This window comes from Lissotriton vulgaris, chromosome 6, assembly GCF_964263255.1.
Source record: "Lissotriton vulgaris chromosome 6, aLisVul1.2, whole genome shotgun sequence".
Classification (NCBI taxonomy): Eukaryota; Metazoa; Chordata; class Amphibia; order Caudata; family Salamandridae; genus Lissotriton; species Lissotriton vulgaris.
This window is the reverse complement of record NC_141694.1, coordinates 1634634404-1634650841: the sequence shown is the minus strand read 5'-3', so window position 1 is coordinate 1634650841 and position 16438 is coordinate 1634634404.

Genomic DNA, 16438 nt, shown 5'->3' with positions numbered 1-16438 from the left:
CAGCCAATGCGATGCATTGGTTACAATGAGCTGCGATGCTGCCATGCGAGAACCTGCATCAACATCGAGGCTGCAGTTGATGAGAGATTTGTAATGCGAGGGCTTTTGTCACTGAAGCTTTGCACAGCAACAGTTAGGATGCAGCTGCGAAGTCGACGCGAGGTCCCTGCATTGAGAGAATCCTCGCAGCAGAAGCAATGCACCGGTTCTGCTTAGAATTGAGCCACGCAGCAGAGGGGTTGCGTCGATTCTGCTGGATCCATAGATGGGCTGGCAGAGTATCGTCAGGCCCACTTCCATAGATCCAGAGAGAGGTGGCACCACTTGGCAGACAGGGCAGGAGTCACAGATAGCAGAGCCCAGGTGCTGGGTTGAACGTTGTTGGAGCCTTGTGTCATTATGGCTCTAGTCAGGAGACCAGCAAACTAGCCATGGGAGTCACTCTGGGGTCCCTGGTTCAACAGATGCAGGTCCAGTCCTTCACGACCAGGCAAGAGGGCAGTAGACAGCAGGGCAGCACAGCAGGGCAGCTGTCCTTTAGTGCAGTGGTCCACCAGAGTGGCAGTCCTTTCAGCACCACAGAAGTCCTTCTTCCTGGCAGAATTTCCACAGGTCCAGAAGTGTTCTGAGGAGTTGTGTCTTAGATCCAATATTTATACCTGGGCCTTGCTTTGAAGTGGGAGAAGCTTTTAGAGGTTTCCCTTTGAAGTCCACAGGCTTCCTGCCTGCCCTGCCCTGGTTCCAGACTAACTACGGAGGTATGCAGCCTTTTGTATGGAGGCAGGACACAGCCTTTTCAAGAGTAAGTAGGGCTGTGATCAGCTTGACGCTCCCATCCTGCCAGTGGAGGCCCATCCAGGCACACCTAAGCTCTGTATTGTGTGTGGCTGTCTAGAAGGAATACGCAAAGCCCTACTGTCAGCTACACCCAGTCATGTGACTCAACGACGGGCTGCAGACACTGAGGTGCCTATTTATTAAAAAGTAATGCAGTGCAGCAAGTCACCTTGCTTCAATGTGCTGTCTTACAGGGGAGGGGTAGGAATGCACCATACTTATCACAATACAGTGCATTCCTACCTTTTCCCACACTGGCACACAATGGGCTGCCAAGCACCAACACAGGAACGCTTGCACCTTGTGTTGTATGCAGGACTATTTTTGTGCAGGAAGGGACACCTTTCTGCACAAAAAACAATCCACTGAGGCATATTCCTCTCTCTATGTGTGCTGCAGGATGCAGCACACATAGAAAGAGGAAGTAACACCCATACAATGCCAATGGAGCGCCTCCCTGGGGCTGTGTTGTATTACTCCAGATTTATCAAGCCACTCAGGGTCACTCAAAGTGGCCTTGAGTGGCTTGTATTTTAGGGTTTGCACCTCACTTGCACCATGTTGCATGGTGCAAACGTGACGCACCCCCTACATAAATATCACCCTAAATTACTAAGGCAAGAAAATGCCAACTTTCTATGAGTAGCATTTTCAAAAGTGTGATTTAAAATCCAACTTCACATCAGAGGATTTTTCATTATAATTCCAACAACACCAAACATGAGCTGGTGTCCTTCTCCCATTTGGAAATTATCACTTTTAAATGTAATAATGTAACTCCTATGTTATCCTGTGGGAGAGGTAGGCCTTGTAGTAGTGAAAAATTAATGTAAGACTTTTTTTACTACTAGGACATGTAATACTAAAAAATGCATGTCCATTTTTTATTAATAAACTGCACAATTCCTTCTGTGCTGTTCAGGGCCTACCCTAGGAGTGACTTATTTGTATTAAAAAGGAAGATTTGGGCCTGGCAAAAGGTTTATTTTGGCAGGTTGAAACGGCACACACAGCCTGCAGTGGCAGATCTGAGACATGTTTAAAGGGCTACTTAACTAGATGGAACAATGAGTGCTGCAAGCCTATTAGCAGCATTACATTTACAGGCACAGGTAGTGTCTCTTTACTAAGGTCTTAAAAGTAAACTAAATATGCCAATTGGGTACAAGCCAATTCTAACCATGTTTTAAGGAGAGAGCAACAGCACTGGTTAGCAGTGGTAAAGTGTGCAGACTCCAAAAGCCAGCAAAAAGAAAGTCTGCAAAACAAAAACTTGACAGAGTATCTCAAAGCAGCACAAAACTCTATTTTGCGTTACCGTGAATCAAGGGTTCATCAAGAGGTGGTACAGCACATATAACATACATGAGCATTGCCATGCAACTACCCATTGGTTTTGGTGCAAAACCCTATCTATTAACAATGGTAGACAGGGTTTTGCACCAAAAATTATTGCCAATTTGAGGCAGGCGCTAAAAAGGAGAAATACTTCTATTGCTCCTATCTTTTCCCACTTTGCATGTGTGTTGTACTATACAGCACAATTCAGAAATGGAAAATGTGTTAAAGTTAGTCTAAGAACAGTATTTTGTACTGGAAAGTTACCCTTCCAGAACAACACCTATGCTAGACTCACGTATACACCTATGCACTGTAGTGACTGTAATGATTGGGAGTCAGCGCTAGAGAGAGAGAGCAGGGTAGTGCCACATCTCCGCAGATAGGGCACTTTCCTGCTCTCTTCCTGTCATGCAACACAGCAACTTTGGCTGCTGCTCTAGGTTGTGAGACTGTTTGGTAAATCCGGGCCTGCATATGGAACACTGTCCAGTTCTCCTATCGAGTACAACCTACCTTGTCTAGGGTGACCAACCGTCCGTAAATTTCACGGACCATCCGTTATTTTAGTATAATGTATGTAAAGTGTCCGTAATTTGGGGTCCCCAAATACGGACGCCTTACCGATATCATACTAAAACCAAATTGGGGAATTTCAGGAAGGTATGCTGTTCCCCTGCGAGAGGCTCCATGAGTTTTAATGTTTCCACTCTGGGGCCTCTGGCAACTGAGTCATGCACAGACTGTGGCCTGGCCCATTGTCATTCTGAGACTGCAGACGATTATCACAGATAGAATGACAATGGGCCCTATTATAGTGACAGCATGTGGTGTGCCTTCTCCTGCACAAATCTTGATTGCAAGCAAGGGCCTGATTGCCTGGTTAGAGGCGGCAGACCCGAGAGCAGAGGACGGCCCGGGACCAGGGTTCAATTCCCGGCGCGGCAGGTTTCTGGACCAGGGTCAGCGGACTCGATAATTCTCTCGCCTCGGTGCCCACTCTGATCAGCGATCACACTCGGCAACTCTGGGCATTAGCTTGCCTCATCTTCACTAACGGCCCCACCAGACCGCTGGGGATGCCTGGTCTCACCCTGGAGATACCCATTAAGGGACCATCTCTCAGGGAAGCCAGGAAGGGTTTCGCAGCGGTCGAAGCGCCTTGGGACCCTCCGGGTAAGTAGTGCGCTATATAAATGCCTATACATTACATACATTACATTACTTTGCAAAGCTGTGTGCATACTGAAAAACTGAAGTGCACGATTGTCTCACTCAACCTTAAATAAACGTATTTTGACTTGTACTTATTTTGGTTGTCTATTTACTTATATACTATTGTGCGACCTCCTCTGATATGTCTGTAAAACGTATGTTTAGTCCCAAATTTTTGTCCTGAATTTTGACCTTCTGTCCTGTATTTTTGTCCTAAATGTTGACCCTCTGTCCTGAATTTTTACACTCTCCGTCCTGAATTTTCACCCATGCCAGTTGGTCACCCTAACCGTGTCCCACTTCCAAAAACGCCTCTGAAAGTTTACCTTTTCCTTACAAAGTAACCTCAGCATTGCACTCCCAGACCCAGCCTCATAGCCAGATAGCCACTGACATGGTTAAGTGCTATGATATGGTTAAGTGCTACACAGACACCCAAACCAAAAGGTTTGTAGCCCTTCACAAAAGTGTTTGTCTTCTGCATGACGTACAGAGATAAGCTTCTATTATGGTAACATTCGGGCATTAAGTAGATGAAATGACAATAACAAGAGAAGTCTCCAAGCTGCGTCCAGCACGTTTGAATCTCTGCGGTAAAATTCAGTCCAGCATGATCGAAAGCCACAGAGAAACGCGAGGCACTGATGGCCCTCAGTCTGTCGACCTTTGCCCGGGCTGAGATTTGCCTTTGGCACTCGTCCCTAAAGGCTAGGATTGCACAATAGGAAGCCCTGTGTCCTTTTATTGTTGACAAAGATAGAGAAATACTCAGTGACTTATTTTTCCGCACCACTCAGCCTCGGTGCTTTCCACATCACCCGTACGTGCTCCTGCCACTCTGTTGACCGACTTGACAATGTGCTCTCTGTGTGCGCTTGGCATCGAGGCGACTGTAAATATTTAAACTGCAGGTGTGGGCTCGACTGTTTGCACCCACTATCGCGGCTTTATCTCCTTTATTTCACTTTACAACCCCTCTGTAAGAAGCATTGCGGTACATCAGCGGGACGTTGTGCAAGACGGCTGCGGCGCCTGCATGGCTCTAAAAGGCACGTGACCTCACGGCACCAGCGCTGATAACTCTTTCGTCACCGCTCCCCCAGCCAATACAGCTCACTCTTCTAAACTCGGGCATCTCTCCTCGTGAACTCTTGGGTGTCAGGTGCCATATTGACTTCCCTTCGGCAGGTACCATCATTTATGAACATAAATGAAGAGATGTAAGGAAAGAGTAAATTTAAAAAAAAATTTAGTCCCAAATATTTAATTGGCATTTAAAAAAGAGTAACTATTTTTAACATCTCCATACTCAACAGCATATGCACATTGTCCAGGTACACAGATGTAGGGAGAAGTATAGCAGACCTATACTCAGAGCTTTAGGTGGGATGAAAAAACTAGGGGGTCTCTCAAAGGGGCGTGGCCAATGTTACTAAGGGCGTGGCTTACAACACATAAACTAAAAATCTGTGCTTAGCATAGTGTGCTGCCCGACTTGTATTTTGCTGTTTCTGTCATTGCATCCAGATATATGATACAGCAAGTAACATCATGCCTACAACAAATCATGACTATTGGCTTTGTCAATGGTTATTAGTTGCATAAGATAAATAAGCAGCAACTATGGCTTGTATATTATATTGAAAAAGCTTCCACTTAAAGCCCTGGTGACACCACGACATGTTGCTGCTACTGAGTTTCAAAAAGAGAAGGGAAATCCAGAGAGAAAATGACTCTTTAAAGAATTTCCCTTCCCTTACAACGCTCACCTGGCGTAACTTCATGCCGTAACTTCTCTACTAGTGAGAAGTGAGCAGTGTGAGCAGCGCATATCGTTGTGCCTGCTGTCTGTCACTCCACTTCTCCACTGGTGAGCAGTCTGAGCAGCGCACACTAGTGAGAAGTGAGCAGTGTGAGCAGCGCACATGGATGTGTTGCTGTCACTGCACGTTTCCACTGGGCAGAAGTGAGCAGTGTAAGTAGTGCACACTAGTGAGAAGTGAGCAGTGTGAGCAGTGCACATCGATGTGCTGCTGCACTGCACTTCTCCACTGTTGAGAAGTGAGCAGTGTAAGCAGTGCACACTAGTGAGAAGTGAGCAGTGTGAGCAGTGCACATCGATGTGCTGCTGCACTGCACTTCTCCACTGGTGAGAAGTGAGCAGTGTGAGCAGTGCACACTAGTGAGAAGTGAGCAGTGTGAGCAGTGCACATCGATGTGCTGCTGCACTGCACTTCTCCACTGGTGAGAAGTGAGCAGTGTGAGCAGCGCACGCTAGTGAGAAGTGAGCTGTGTGAGCAGTGCACATCGATGTGCCTGCTGTCACTGCAGTCTGGAAAAAACCGGACCGCCTGTGTTGTTGTCCTCGTGTGCCCGCCCCGCCTCCCAGCTGTGACGCCCTCCCACAGAATAGAAAGAGCGCTCCTCTCCTTACATTCGCCGTGACTCGCTCCTCGCCTACAAGCTGAGTGGTCGCTCCCAGTGTCTCTTGCAGGCATCTGGTTTTACCGCGCTGCATTGCCACCACATTGATTTAAAAGCGTCCCTCATTTGGTTCATATCGCCTGCTGCATTAACCTTTTGCTAGCGCTGCCTTGTTTAAATTGTTTACATTGATCTGTTACACTCCGCCTACTGCATTCATAGCGCTGCCTTGCCTGAACTGTTTATTTGTATTATCCTCATCCGCTGTGTTGCTTATTGCCGCTTTGCCTCACGAGCGCATTAATAGTTGTTTTTCACACCGCCTTCAGTCCTTTTAGCGCGTCTGACTGTAGCGCTACGCTGTGCCCCCCCCTCCGCCTCCATTTTGTTTGTTGTTGTCCTCGTGTGCCCGCCCCGCCTCCCAGCTGAGACGCCCTCGCCCGGCCCCCTCCACTATCCATATATGACAGTTGTTCCCGCGCGCAGCGTTCACGCGCAGCGTTTGCGCCCAACCCGCGCCGAAGGTGCGCCAAAGGTAAGCCCGTCTACGCCCGTCCGCGCCTGGACCGCGCCCAGCGCCAGACCCCCTGCCCCTCGCGCTGCCCATCCCTCCCGCATTACCTACGATGCTGCCACCCTCCTAGCCCTTAACCCCGGTCGCGCCCCCAACTGCGTCCAAGCCGCTCCTGGTCGGACCCATGGCCCGTTCTCCTGCCTCTCCTGCAGATTCATCGGCACCAACAACATCTCCGCTGCGACCACAACACCGACTCCCGACCCCAACCACCTAGAATGCATCCTTCTCAACACCCGCTCGGTCCACAGGCACGCCATTGACCTTTGGAACCTACTAGACACCATCTCCCCTGACGTCGCCTTCCTAACGGAAACATGGATGAACGCTTCCTCCGCCCCTGACATAGCCATTGCCATACCTGATGGATATAAGATCACACACAAGGACCGCACTGACCATACAGGAGGTGGAATCGCTATCGTCCATAAGAAATCAATCCGCATCTCAACTAGCTCTGACGCCAACCTCGCCAACTCCGAACACCTTCACTTCCAGATCCACATCGACCCCAAGACCACACTCAGAGGCACCCTCCTCTACAGACCACCAGGACCCCGCGCTAAATTCAGTGAAGACATCACGGACTACATCACCCCACACGCACTCCCCTCCAAAGACTACATCCTTCTGGGAGACCTCAACTTCCACCTTGAAAAGAGCAACGACCACAACACCACCACCCTCCTGGACAACCTAGCCAACCTCGGACTTAAACAATTGGTCACTTCCCCCACCCACATCGCAGGTCACACACTCGACCCCATCTTCACCTCCAGCAACCATGTCTCTTTCAACCACACTACGGATCTCCTCTGGACCGACCACAGCTGCGTGCACTTCACCTACAACAAACCGAAACCCATCGTCCACCTCCAACCAACTCTACAAAGAAACTGGAACAAAATCACCACGGAGCAGATCTCCACATCGCTCCTTCAAACCTCCCCTGCCCTCTCTTCTAACGCCAACGAAGCCGCATCTAACCTCACCCTCTGGCTATCCAACACCGCCGACACCTTAGCACCAATGAAAAAACGTCAACACACACTTGGCATCAAGAAGGCCTCATGGTTCAACGATGACCTCAAGAAGTCCAAGAAACTGTGCCGCTCCCTTGAAAAGGCCTGGAAAAAAGACCCATCCACCATCAACAAGGACACCTTCAAAAGCGCCATCCGTACTCACCACCAACTGATCCGAAAAGCCAAGAAAACAGCATTCAAAAATCGACTTGACAACAACGCCCACAACAGCAAGGAACTTTTCAACATCGTCAAGGAATTTTCCAACCCCTCGGCCAACGCCAACGACATCTCCCCCTCTCAAACCCTCTGCGATTCCCTAGCCTCTTTCTTCCACAACAAGATTGCGGACATCCACAACAGCTTTGACAACCAACCCGGAAGCCAACCCACCCTACCTTCAGCTGACCATCTTCCCCCCGTTAACACCCTTAACGCCTGGAACCCTATCTCCACTGAGGACACCATCCGCCTGATGAATTCCATCCACTCTGGATCCCCCACAGACCCATGCCCTCACCACATCTTCAACAAAGCAGACTCCGTCATAGCTCCTCACCTCCGAGACGTCATCAATTGCTCCTTCAACTCCGCTACCTTCCCAGAAGACTGGAAACACGCTGAACTCACCGCCCTTCTGAAAAAACCAACAGCAGACCCCACCGAACTCAAAAACTACCGCCCCATCTCGCTTCTTCCATTCCCGGCCAAAGTCATCGAGAAAGCTGTCAACAACCAACTCGCCGCCTTCCTCGAAGCCAACAATTCACTCGACCCCTCACAATCGGGCTTCCGAGCCAAACACAGTACTGAGACCGCCCTCATCGCAGCAACAGACGACATCCGAACTTTACTGGACAATGGAGACACTGTCGCCCTCATCCTCCTCGACCTTTCTGCAGCCTTCGACACAGTCTGCCACAGCACCCTTTTACACCGCCTCAGAAACATCGGACTCCAAGGAAAGGCACTGGAATGGGTCACCTCGTTCCTCACCGGAAGAACCCAGAGAGTCCGCCTCCCACCATTCAAGTCCGAGGCCTCTGAAATCATCTGCGGCGTACCACAAGGATCCTCACTCAGTCCCACCCTCTTCAACGTATACATGAGCCCCCTCGCGGCCATCGCCCGCCAACACAACCTCAACATCATCTCTTACGCGGATGACACTCAACTGATCCTATCTCTCACCAAGGACCCCAGCACCGCCAAAACTAATCTTCACGAAGGAATGAAAGAAGTCGCCGAATGGATGAAACAAAGCCGACTGAAACTGAATTCAGACAAAACAGAAGTCCTCATCTTAGGTAAATCCCCCTCTGCATGGGACAACTCCTGGTGGCCGGAAGCCCTCGGAAATGCACCCATCCCGACAGACCACGCACGGAACCTTGGCGTCATCCTGGATTCCTCACTATCAATGAACAGACAAGTCAGCGCCGTATCCTCTTCCTGCTTTAACATTCTTCGCATGCTCAGAAAAACATTTCGCTGGATCCCCACCGAAACAAGGAAAACAGTCACCCATGCTCTGGTCACGAGCCGACTGGACTACGGAAACACCCTCTACGCAGGTACCACCGCTAAACTCCAGAAAAAACTACAACGAATCCAAAACGCCTCAGCCAGGCTCATATTAGACATCCCACGCAACGAACACATCTCTGGTCACCTTAAAGACCTCCAATGGCTACCCGTCAATAAGAGGATCACTTTCCGACTGCTCACCCACGCACACAAATCACTCTACGACATCGGACCAGATTGCCTCAACTCTCGACTGTCCTTCTACTCCCCCTCCCGCCAACTCCGCTCTTCCAGCCAAGCCCTCGCCACTGTACCTCGCATCAACAAGACTACCATGGGAGGCAGATCCTTCTCTTACCTGGCTGCCAAAACATGGAACTCACTCCCCGCCTACCTTCGCCTAACCCAGAATCACCTAGCGTTCAGAAAGCAGCTTAAAATGTGGATATTTGACAAATAATCCACCTCCCCCTCCTAAGCGCCTTGAAACCCTCTGGGTATGTAGTGCGCTATATAAATCTCTTGACTTGACTTGACTTGACTTGCTGTCACTGCAGTCCGGAAATAAATGGACTGCTTGTGCCAGGGCACAAAACAGGATCCGATAGGGACCAGTTTCGAGCCCCCTTTAAAAAACTGCTGGTGCTCAGACCCAGTGAGACCCGGCCCACTTAAAGCCCTGCCTATACTTACTTTACGATATTCTGCCAGCCAATAGTTTGACCTCGCTTTTTGGCTTGTTGGCATATAAAACTTGATATGCGACTAGAAACCCATCTTTGAGTCATAACTTGCCCCTGTGACCGAAAGCTGCTGTTGTGCATCATTGGTGGGTGTAAATTCAAGCCAGCAAATATTTTCATTGAAGCACTTCTCTAAAAGCACTCAACTTTGTGATATTGTCAGTGTGAGGAAAATGTATGACCCCCTGCATAATTTAAAATGGTTACTTCTAGTGGCTGACTAGCAGATATACAAAGGCCTTGGACTGTAGGGCCCTAAGTCACGCCCCTGAAAATGCTTACATATTCATTACCCTGCTCTAAAATATTGGGTGTTGCGAGACCCTTTTAACATTGTCTGCCTCTGTCTTTCTGAGTTTAGAAATGTTTCTCCCTTCTGTAGATGTCTAAATATCAGTTGGTCTAACCTTGCAAGCAGCCATCTTCTGCATTCCCTCAAGCACAGCTGTGTCTGAACAACTTGATTCCCTTTTCGATGGAAGCACACACTTTACTGTCAAAAGCTGCACAAAGCGACCAATGGTGCAGGTAGAGGTTATGAATCTGCCAGTGCAGCCCAGGGTGAGCCATTGTTTTTCAAACTGACCTTTCTTTCTTAATCATGTTTGTTTTTTCATTTATTGTCTCTTTGTATTAAGCTGAAGTCTGAGCATTCTTAGCTCTTTCTTTTTCTTCTATTTTCTGCGCTTGTGTGTCAGTAATTGTCAGGCATGTGAAAGTCATCGAATTGCCAGAAAACGAAGCAAAGCCTTCCCTTCCATTGGTCCACCAGATATCATGCACCGATGTACCCCCCCCCCCCCACCCAACTTACTGACCTTCCACTTGCATTGGACCGTAGTGGCCTTTCAGTGGCCGCTCCAGTAGACTGTATACAGGACTGTTCCTTGATCCAAATGTTTTGACATAGCATAGCTGAATTTTGTAAGACCCCTCTCTTTAATCTTTTAATATCAGTTAAAAGTTCTTCCCGGCATTGTCCTTCTCTGCACTCTCATATTTTTAACCTGTGCTCGGAAATGGCCTGTTTGGCGGTAGGAAAAATCTTATAAAACTCCTTAAATAAATAAATGGGCCCAGTTAAATTTTTAACTCACTGCACAGATTTGATCTTTTTAGGTTTCGCCTCGTCGAAAGCTGCGCACTGCGCAGCTTTTCAGCGCAGGCGAAATCTAATGTTAGAACAGTGTGGCCTTCGTTCCGCCTCTCTCTTCCATTGGCTAGCTCCATAAATGGAGGCTAGCCATTGGAAGAGAGAACTGTCCGTCATTTCCCGAGGCGATTGGTGGGCATTCCAACGATTCTTTCCCTCTCCGCAACGTCATGAAGACGTGGCCACTGTGGGCCTGTACTTTTTTTTTTCCCCCGATGTTTGTGTTCATTGTTCGTCTTGTTCCCTGTCCCGCTGGCTGTTTCCTGACCACCCTCCCGCTGTCTGTGTGCCTGCTCTTGAGGTAAGCGAGGGCCCAGGGGTTTCCGTTCTCTTTCCCTCACTCTGCCGGGGCATGGGGGAGCACTTAATGGATTAAATAGCGACATTAAAGAGCCCGAAAAAAGGAACCCGGAGGAAAGAAAGCGAAAGCGACCAAAAGGTATAAGGTGAGCGCTAGCTTTTCTTTATTTGCGTCAAACTCTTCAGAACATCGGGCTTTCGAGGGGGTTAAGGTAAATCTTATGGGCTTTAAGTAACGACGACCCCCTCCAACCAGTCCCCACCCATTCCTTCCTCGGTTAGAATACCGCCAAGGCAGCGTGCAGCCAAGTGCAGCCTCCGTTCACTTCTGGGGGGAGCAAAGGTATCCAGGCGTCCTGCGCCCCTGCTGCTTTCCACCGCCCCAAACTTAAGGGTTCAGTGGGGCACAGCAACTCGGAAGGCCTCGCCCACTCGGAGATAAGCCTTAAACGGCCCTAAGGTGCAGATAGTATTGTACTTCCCATTTTGTTGAATGGCGTAGCTTCCTGAGTGGGGGGGAAAGGTGGGTGGCATCCTACACCCCCCTCCCTAATAAATATATGTTTTAGTAATTAGTTTGGCACAGCCAGGTGCTTTCAGTAGGTATTGTGAGGAGGGTGTCGGATTTCACAAGGAATGTTTGCATCCCCACAGACAGGAACGCACCCCTAGCCGCTGCGACCCTCTCCGTGTTTTCAAAGTCCTCAGCGACGTTGATTATTTTACCATATATTGTGTTTTATTCTCTCCTGGTACCCGCACCCATCAGTACTGCTCTCCCTTTCTAGTGCCCCTAAAGCCCCTCTCACGCGCCCTGCTTGTCTGTAATGTACTTTCACATTCCATGCCAGAGAGATAGTTGGGAATTCCGAAGCTCCGTCCCCAAACTTAGTGACTACACAACTCGCCTAGTTTTGTTTGGTGGTTAGGAAGGCGAGGGAGATGGTAGGTAAGCGAGGGCAATTGTATATCTAATTGTGCCGTGTACATGACAGCCTCTAGGCGCTGGAAAGTGTCCGCCCAAGACTGGGAAGAGATGGCGTGGAGGCTGGAAGTGTTTGAAGATGGCTTTGAAGGTTGGGAGAAAAGGGTGATACGTTTTAAGACTCAGTGGGACGAATGTTGAAAGAGCCGGTATAAGGAGCGGAAAAGGGGCAACAACGTAGGCCCAGAGAAGTGAAGAGGCTGCTAGAAGTTGTGGTTTATTATTCCAAGGGGTGTTAATGGTATGTGAATGACCAGAGGCAGTATGGGGGTGGGTGAGTTGGTGTGAGGGGTAGATCAGGTGAAATGACGATTAGTGGTTGTGTTAGGCATTTAGAAGTTATTATTATTTTATATGTAAGTGTATTTATATTGACATTGCAAAGGAAACACTGAGCGGAATACCAATGTGCGACTGGAGCGTGCCACGCATATTCCAACATTCCTACGCTCGATAATACAGCTGGTGCCATTGCCACGTATTTATTATAGGCCATTTTTTCCATCATCATAAAGCGAGTACCCTAACGAAACCGTGATGCACTCAACTTTGCCCCTATCCCTAAATCATTGTTACTTGGGAGTGATGATACACATAATAGATTTGGTGAGGGCATGAGGGTTAGTAGAGGTAGAACGAGGCTAGCTGGCTCAGACGCAGACCTATGGGAGCGTTGATGTGTGAGGGTAACAGAGGTGGCAGGATTCCTAGTCGCTGCGGCACGGGGTGATAGGAGCGGCATATGACAGAAGTGAGGGAACTTGGAGGGAACAGCAGTGGGTTTAAAGGACAGGTGGGAGGGGGGGCGACTCAACGTGAGCTTTAAAAGAAGGGGGGGAGGGATTGGAGATGCCGTGTGGTGATAGGTGCTTTGGTGTGCGTGTTGAGGGGGTGTGAGGGTCCGAAAGTGGTGAACGCGAGACAGGATGTCACAAGCAGTGGAGATGTTTATAAGGTGGGTGAGGGCTTGCTGCTGAGGTGTGTGAGTAGTCTTATCCTATCAGAAATCGGAACAGAGAAATAAGGTGTACCTCACACTCTGTTCCGGCTTCTGATTCGGTGAAAGCTCGTCTGTTATCCAGAACCGTGGGACTGACCTACCCGTCAGATTATGGAGCAGATACGTTTTGTTTCTCAGCCTCCAAATGTTGTGCATTTGTCTCTGGCAGGACTGGAGTGCATGTGTATGCCTGTGTGAATGTCTATCTGTGTGTGTGTGTTCATGCATATATGCTTGTATGAGTGAGTGCGTGCTAAAAGGTGTGCGTGCACAATTTGGAAGAGCCTGTTCAGTGGGTTGGCAAGGTTGGGAGCCGGAGTCAGAGTTGATGGAACTGTTAATACACTGTGTGATTTTTATGCAGTTAGCTAAGTGAGGAAAGCAAACTTGCTGCTGCAGAAGAATTACTATTTATACCAGATTTCTGACTGCTACTTAAGAGTATTGGTTCGCTTGGAGAGAGGCCTGCCTTCTTTCTTGTACCTGTACCACAGTAAACGTATATCAAATGAAAATAGAGACTTTGGCCAATACACCACTAAATAATTATGTTTACGAGGAAAGGGGAAAAACCTAGGAGAGTTTTGACATGTGGAAAAAGTGTAGGAAAGGGAATATTGAAATTTGCAATCTGTGGAGAGGCCCAGTTAAGGAAGGGGTGGGGTTCCTTCGTTTCTGCAGAAACGGATGGATGTGTGTGTGTAAGTGCGTGCGTGCCATTTACTTACAGGAAATACACGGAGATCATAAGTGCCCAGAAGCCCCGCCTTGAGCTGCCAAACCACCCCTTGGCTTTCATTCACTGCGTGAGTCCGAGGGAGCAGCCATGTCTGCGCCGGGTTTACCAGCGTGCCGCTGTATGTGTTTGTGCATGGGTGTCTGTGTGAATGCATGCTTACCATGTGCTAAGCAATGGGCAGGCTCTGAGCTCACTAAGCTGACAATACCCCTCCCAAACCGCGCATGCACGGTCTAGTGAGCGAGACCTGAAAATGTAGAAGCTGTAGTTATGCAAGAACAGTTGGAGTAGTTCAGACTGCGGATGCAACATTTCATAATTTTCATCCAAATAAACTGTCATTTGTGTTTCCTACATTTGAATTTATTTTATTTGGGGAAAAAACATTCTTATAGTTGCTTAGAGCTTGAGCATCATAGGATAGAGTTCCATAGCATTTGTGAACTCATTTCTAAATTTTGTGGTGTGCAGGTGTGCTTTCGATAACTGCTTGACGATCCATTTTAATTTCTTGTAACATTTCCTCCCTCGTTTTCCATGACCCTTTTTGTCTGGTCTCTTACAGGCTTTCTTCTGTTAGCAATTTGCCTAAATTGTATCAGTTTTTCCTAAGTATTCACCACTCCCGGAAGATGGCACACATTCGGTAATAATATGGTTTTCTTATGCTTGGTGGTTACCTTTGCGTTTACCTAGGTGAAATATTTGCCTTGCAATTCACTTTAGGGAACACGTACACAGTTCCTTTTATAAATCTCTTCTGGTAGATTTGAACTTTCGGGAGAGGGTATGTGGTACTCGCCACAGAGATAACTTAATTACTGCTGATGTAAATGTTAAGTAGAGCTACTGCTTCTTATTTTTGAGACCTTGCTCTGATTGTCTCCTGTTAGCTCATATCTATGTGTGGAAACCGAGTAACTTCCTCGAGGCCTGATATTTATGCCGGTGAGACTTTAAGTCCAGTGACAAGTTTGTATGACCCTAGTGAAGGAACTGACAAGTGTCGCAACATAGTATAATTAACTTCAGATGACTTTTGAAGATAGCCATGTCTGCAAAAATTACTAACTTGGGTTGTGGTACTGTTGCTTAAGACTGCCTTGTGCCGCTACATCTGAACTGTGCACTACTGTTAAAGAAAATAATAAAAATACAATTTCTTCGAGTTTTAGTCTTTTTTTTTGTTCAAACTACATGATGAAAGTGAATGGAACTTGTTTATGAAAACATTTTTTTTTCTTAATTGCTGTTCATTATGTTTTACACTTTTCTCACTTTGTGCTAAATGTGGATGCACTTTTCAGCATACACCTATTTTTCTTCAAATGTCATCTAACATTGTCTTTTAAGCAATTTCTTCTCTTTTAAACAAAATTAAACATTATCTTTAGTATGTGGTTGGATCTGTTACATGACTCGCTGCCAATTATGCCTGGCTGCGTTTAGTAGACATGTCTGAGTTAGTGAGTCTAGTTTTCCTTAATACCGCTTCACATATTGTTACTATATGTAATTTGGCTTCAGTGTCTACTCTTTCAGAATTATTATTTCTAAACCATGTCGTCTGCATTGGAGTTGAGATGCACAATAGTATACTTCTATGCTTGGAACCCCTAAAACACTTATCAGTGGCGCTGTTTGTTGTGTGTTTTTTTTAAAATGCTACCCTTTATGGCTCATTGGATTTTATGAAATACATAGAATCGATTAATTTAAAGAAGCTCCTGTGTATTATGATCGAGAGTGCTAAGAAATAGTTCAGCAGTCTCTTTAGCTGAAAAATGTTGATGATGGGCATTTTGCCAATTGGGGCAATAGGAGCGCACTAGAAGGGTCTAGGCTGCGTTGTCCATGTCGCTCGTTAATTTTACGCGCCCCCCGCAGGGGGCAGGGGGCAGGGGGCATGGAGGGGCGAATGCCTCTCTTTGTTGAGGTCTTGAAACCGTCCCTCTGCGTGAAAGAGATCGCCCCGCTGTGCCCTTGTGCCACCCTCCAAAGTAACCTGGATGGCATGTGCCATTTATGGAGCTTGACAGGGGACCACCATGGCAAAAGACGCAGCTGCCATCAGCAAGTGGTCTTTAAAAACGCATTACATATTTTTTCTGGAATTTAATTAAGTAGTGGCAGGATTAGCGAACTGTTTCGATGAGTGAGTCGTTAAAGCTTTGGCCCATATTTACTACGGTACAAACAGGTCTCCTACATGCAAGGTCCCTACAAAAATACAGTAAATGCTAAACCAGCTTCAGCTTAAGTGCACTTTGTAAAACGACTACTATACACCCAAGCTCTGTCACACAGTGTGACCTTTAGCACACAACATTCTTTTTTAACCCAAAGCTACTCTTTTTGTTTCTGAAGGAGGGATTTCATTAAGCTATTTGTATTCCAATAAAACACATTTATAGTACAGATCCAGTAAAAAAAGGTAGCATTCTTCATATATTTGATTAGGCAGGAACACACCCAAAAAGTTCACACTAGTAGTTTAAACTCACTATTTCTAATCATGCATCTTTACTGCTGTTCATCTGTAAAGCTGTAATCATACATATTTTTTGTATTTTGCTGC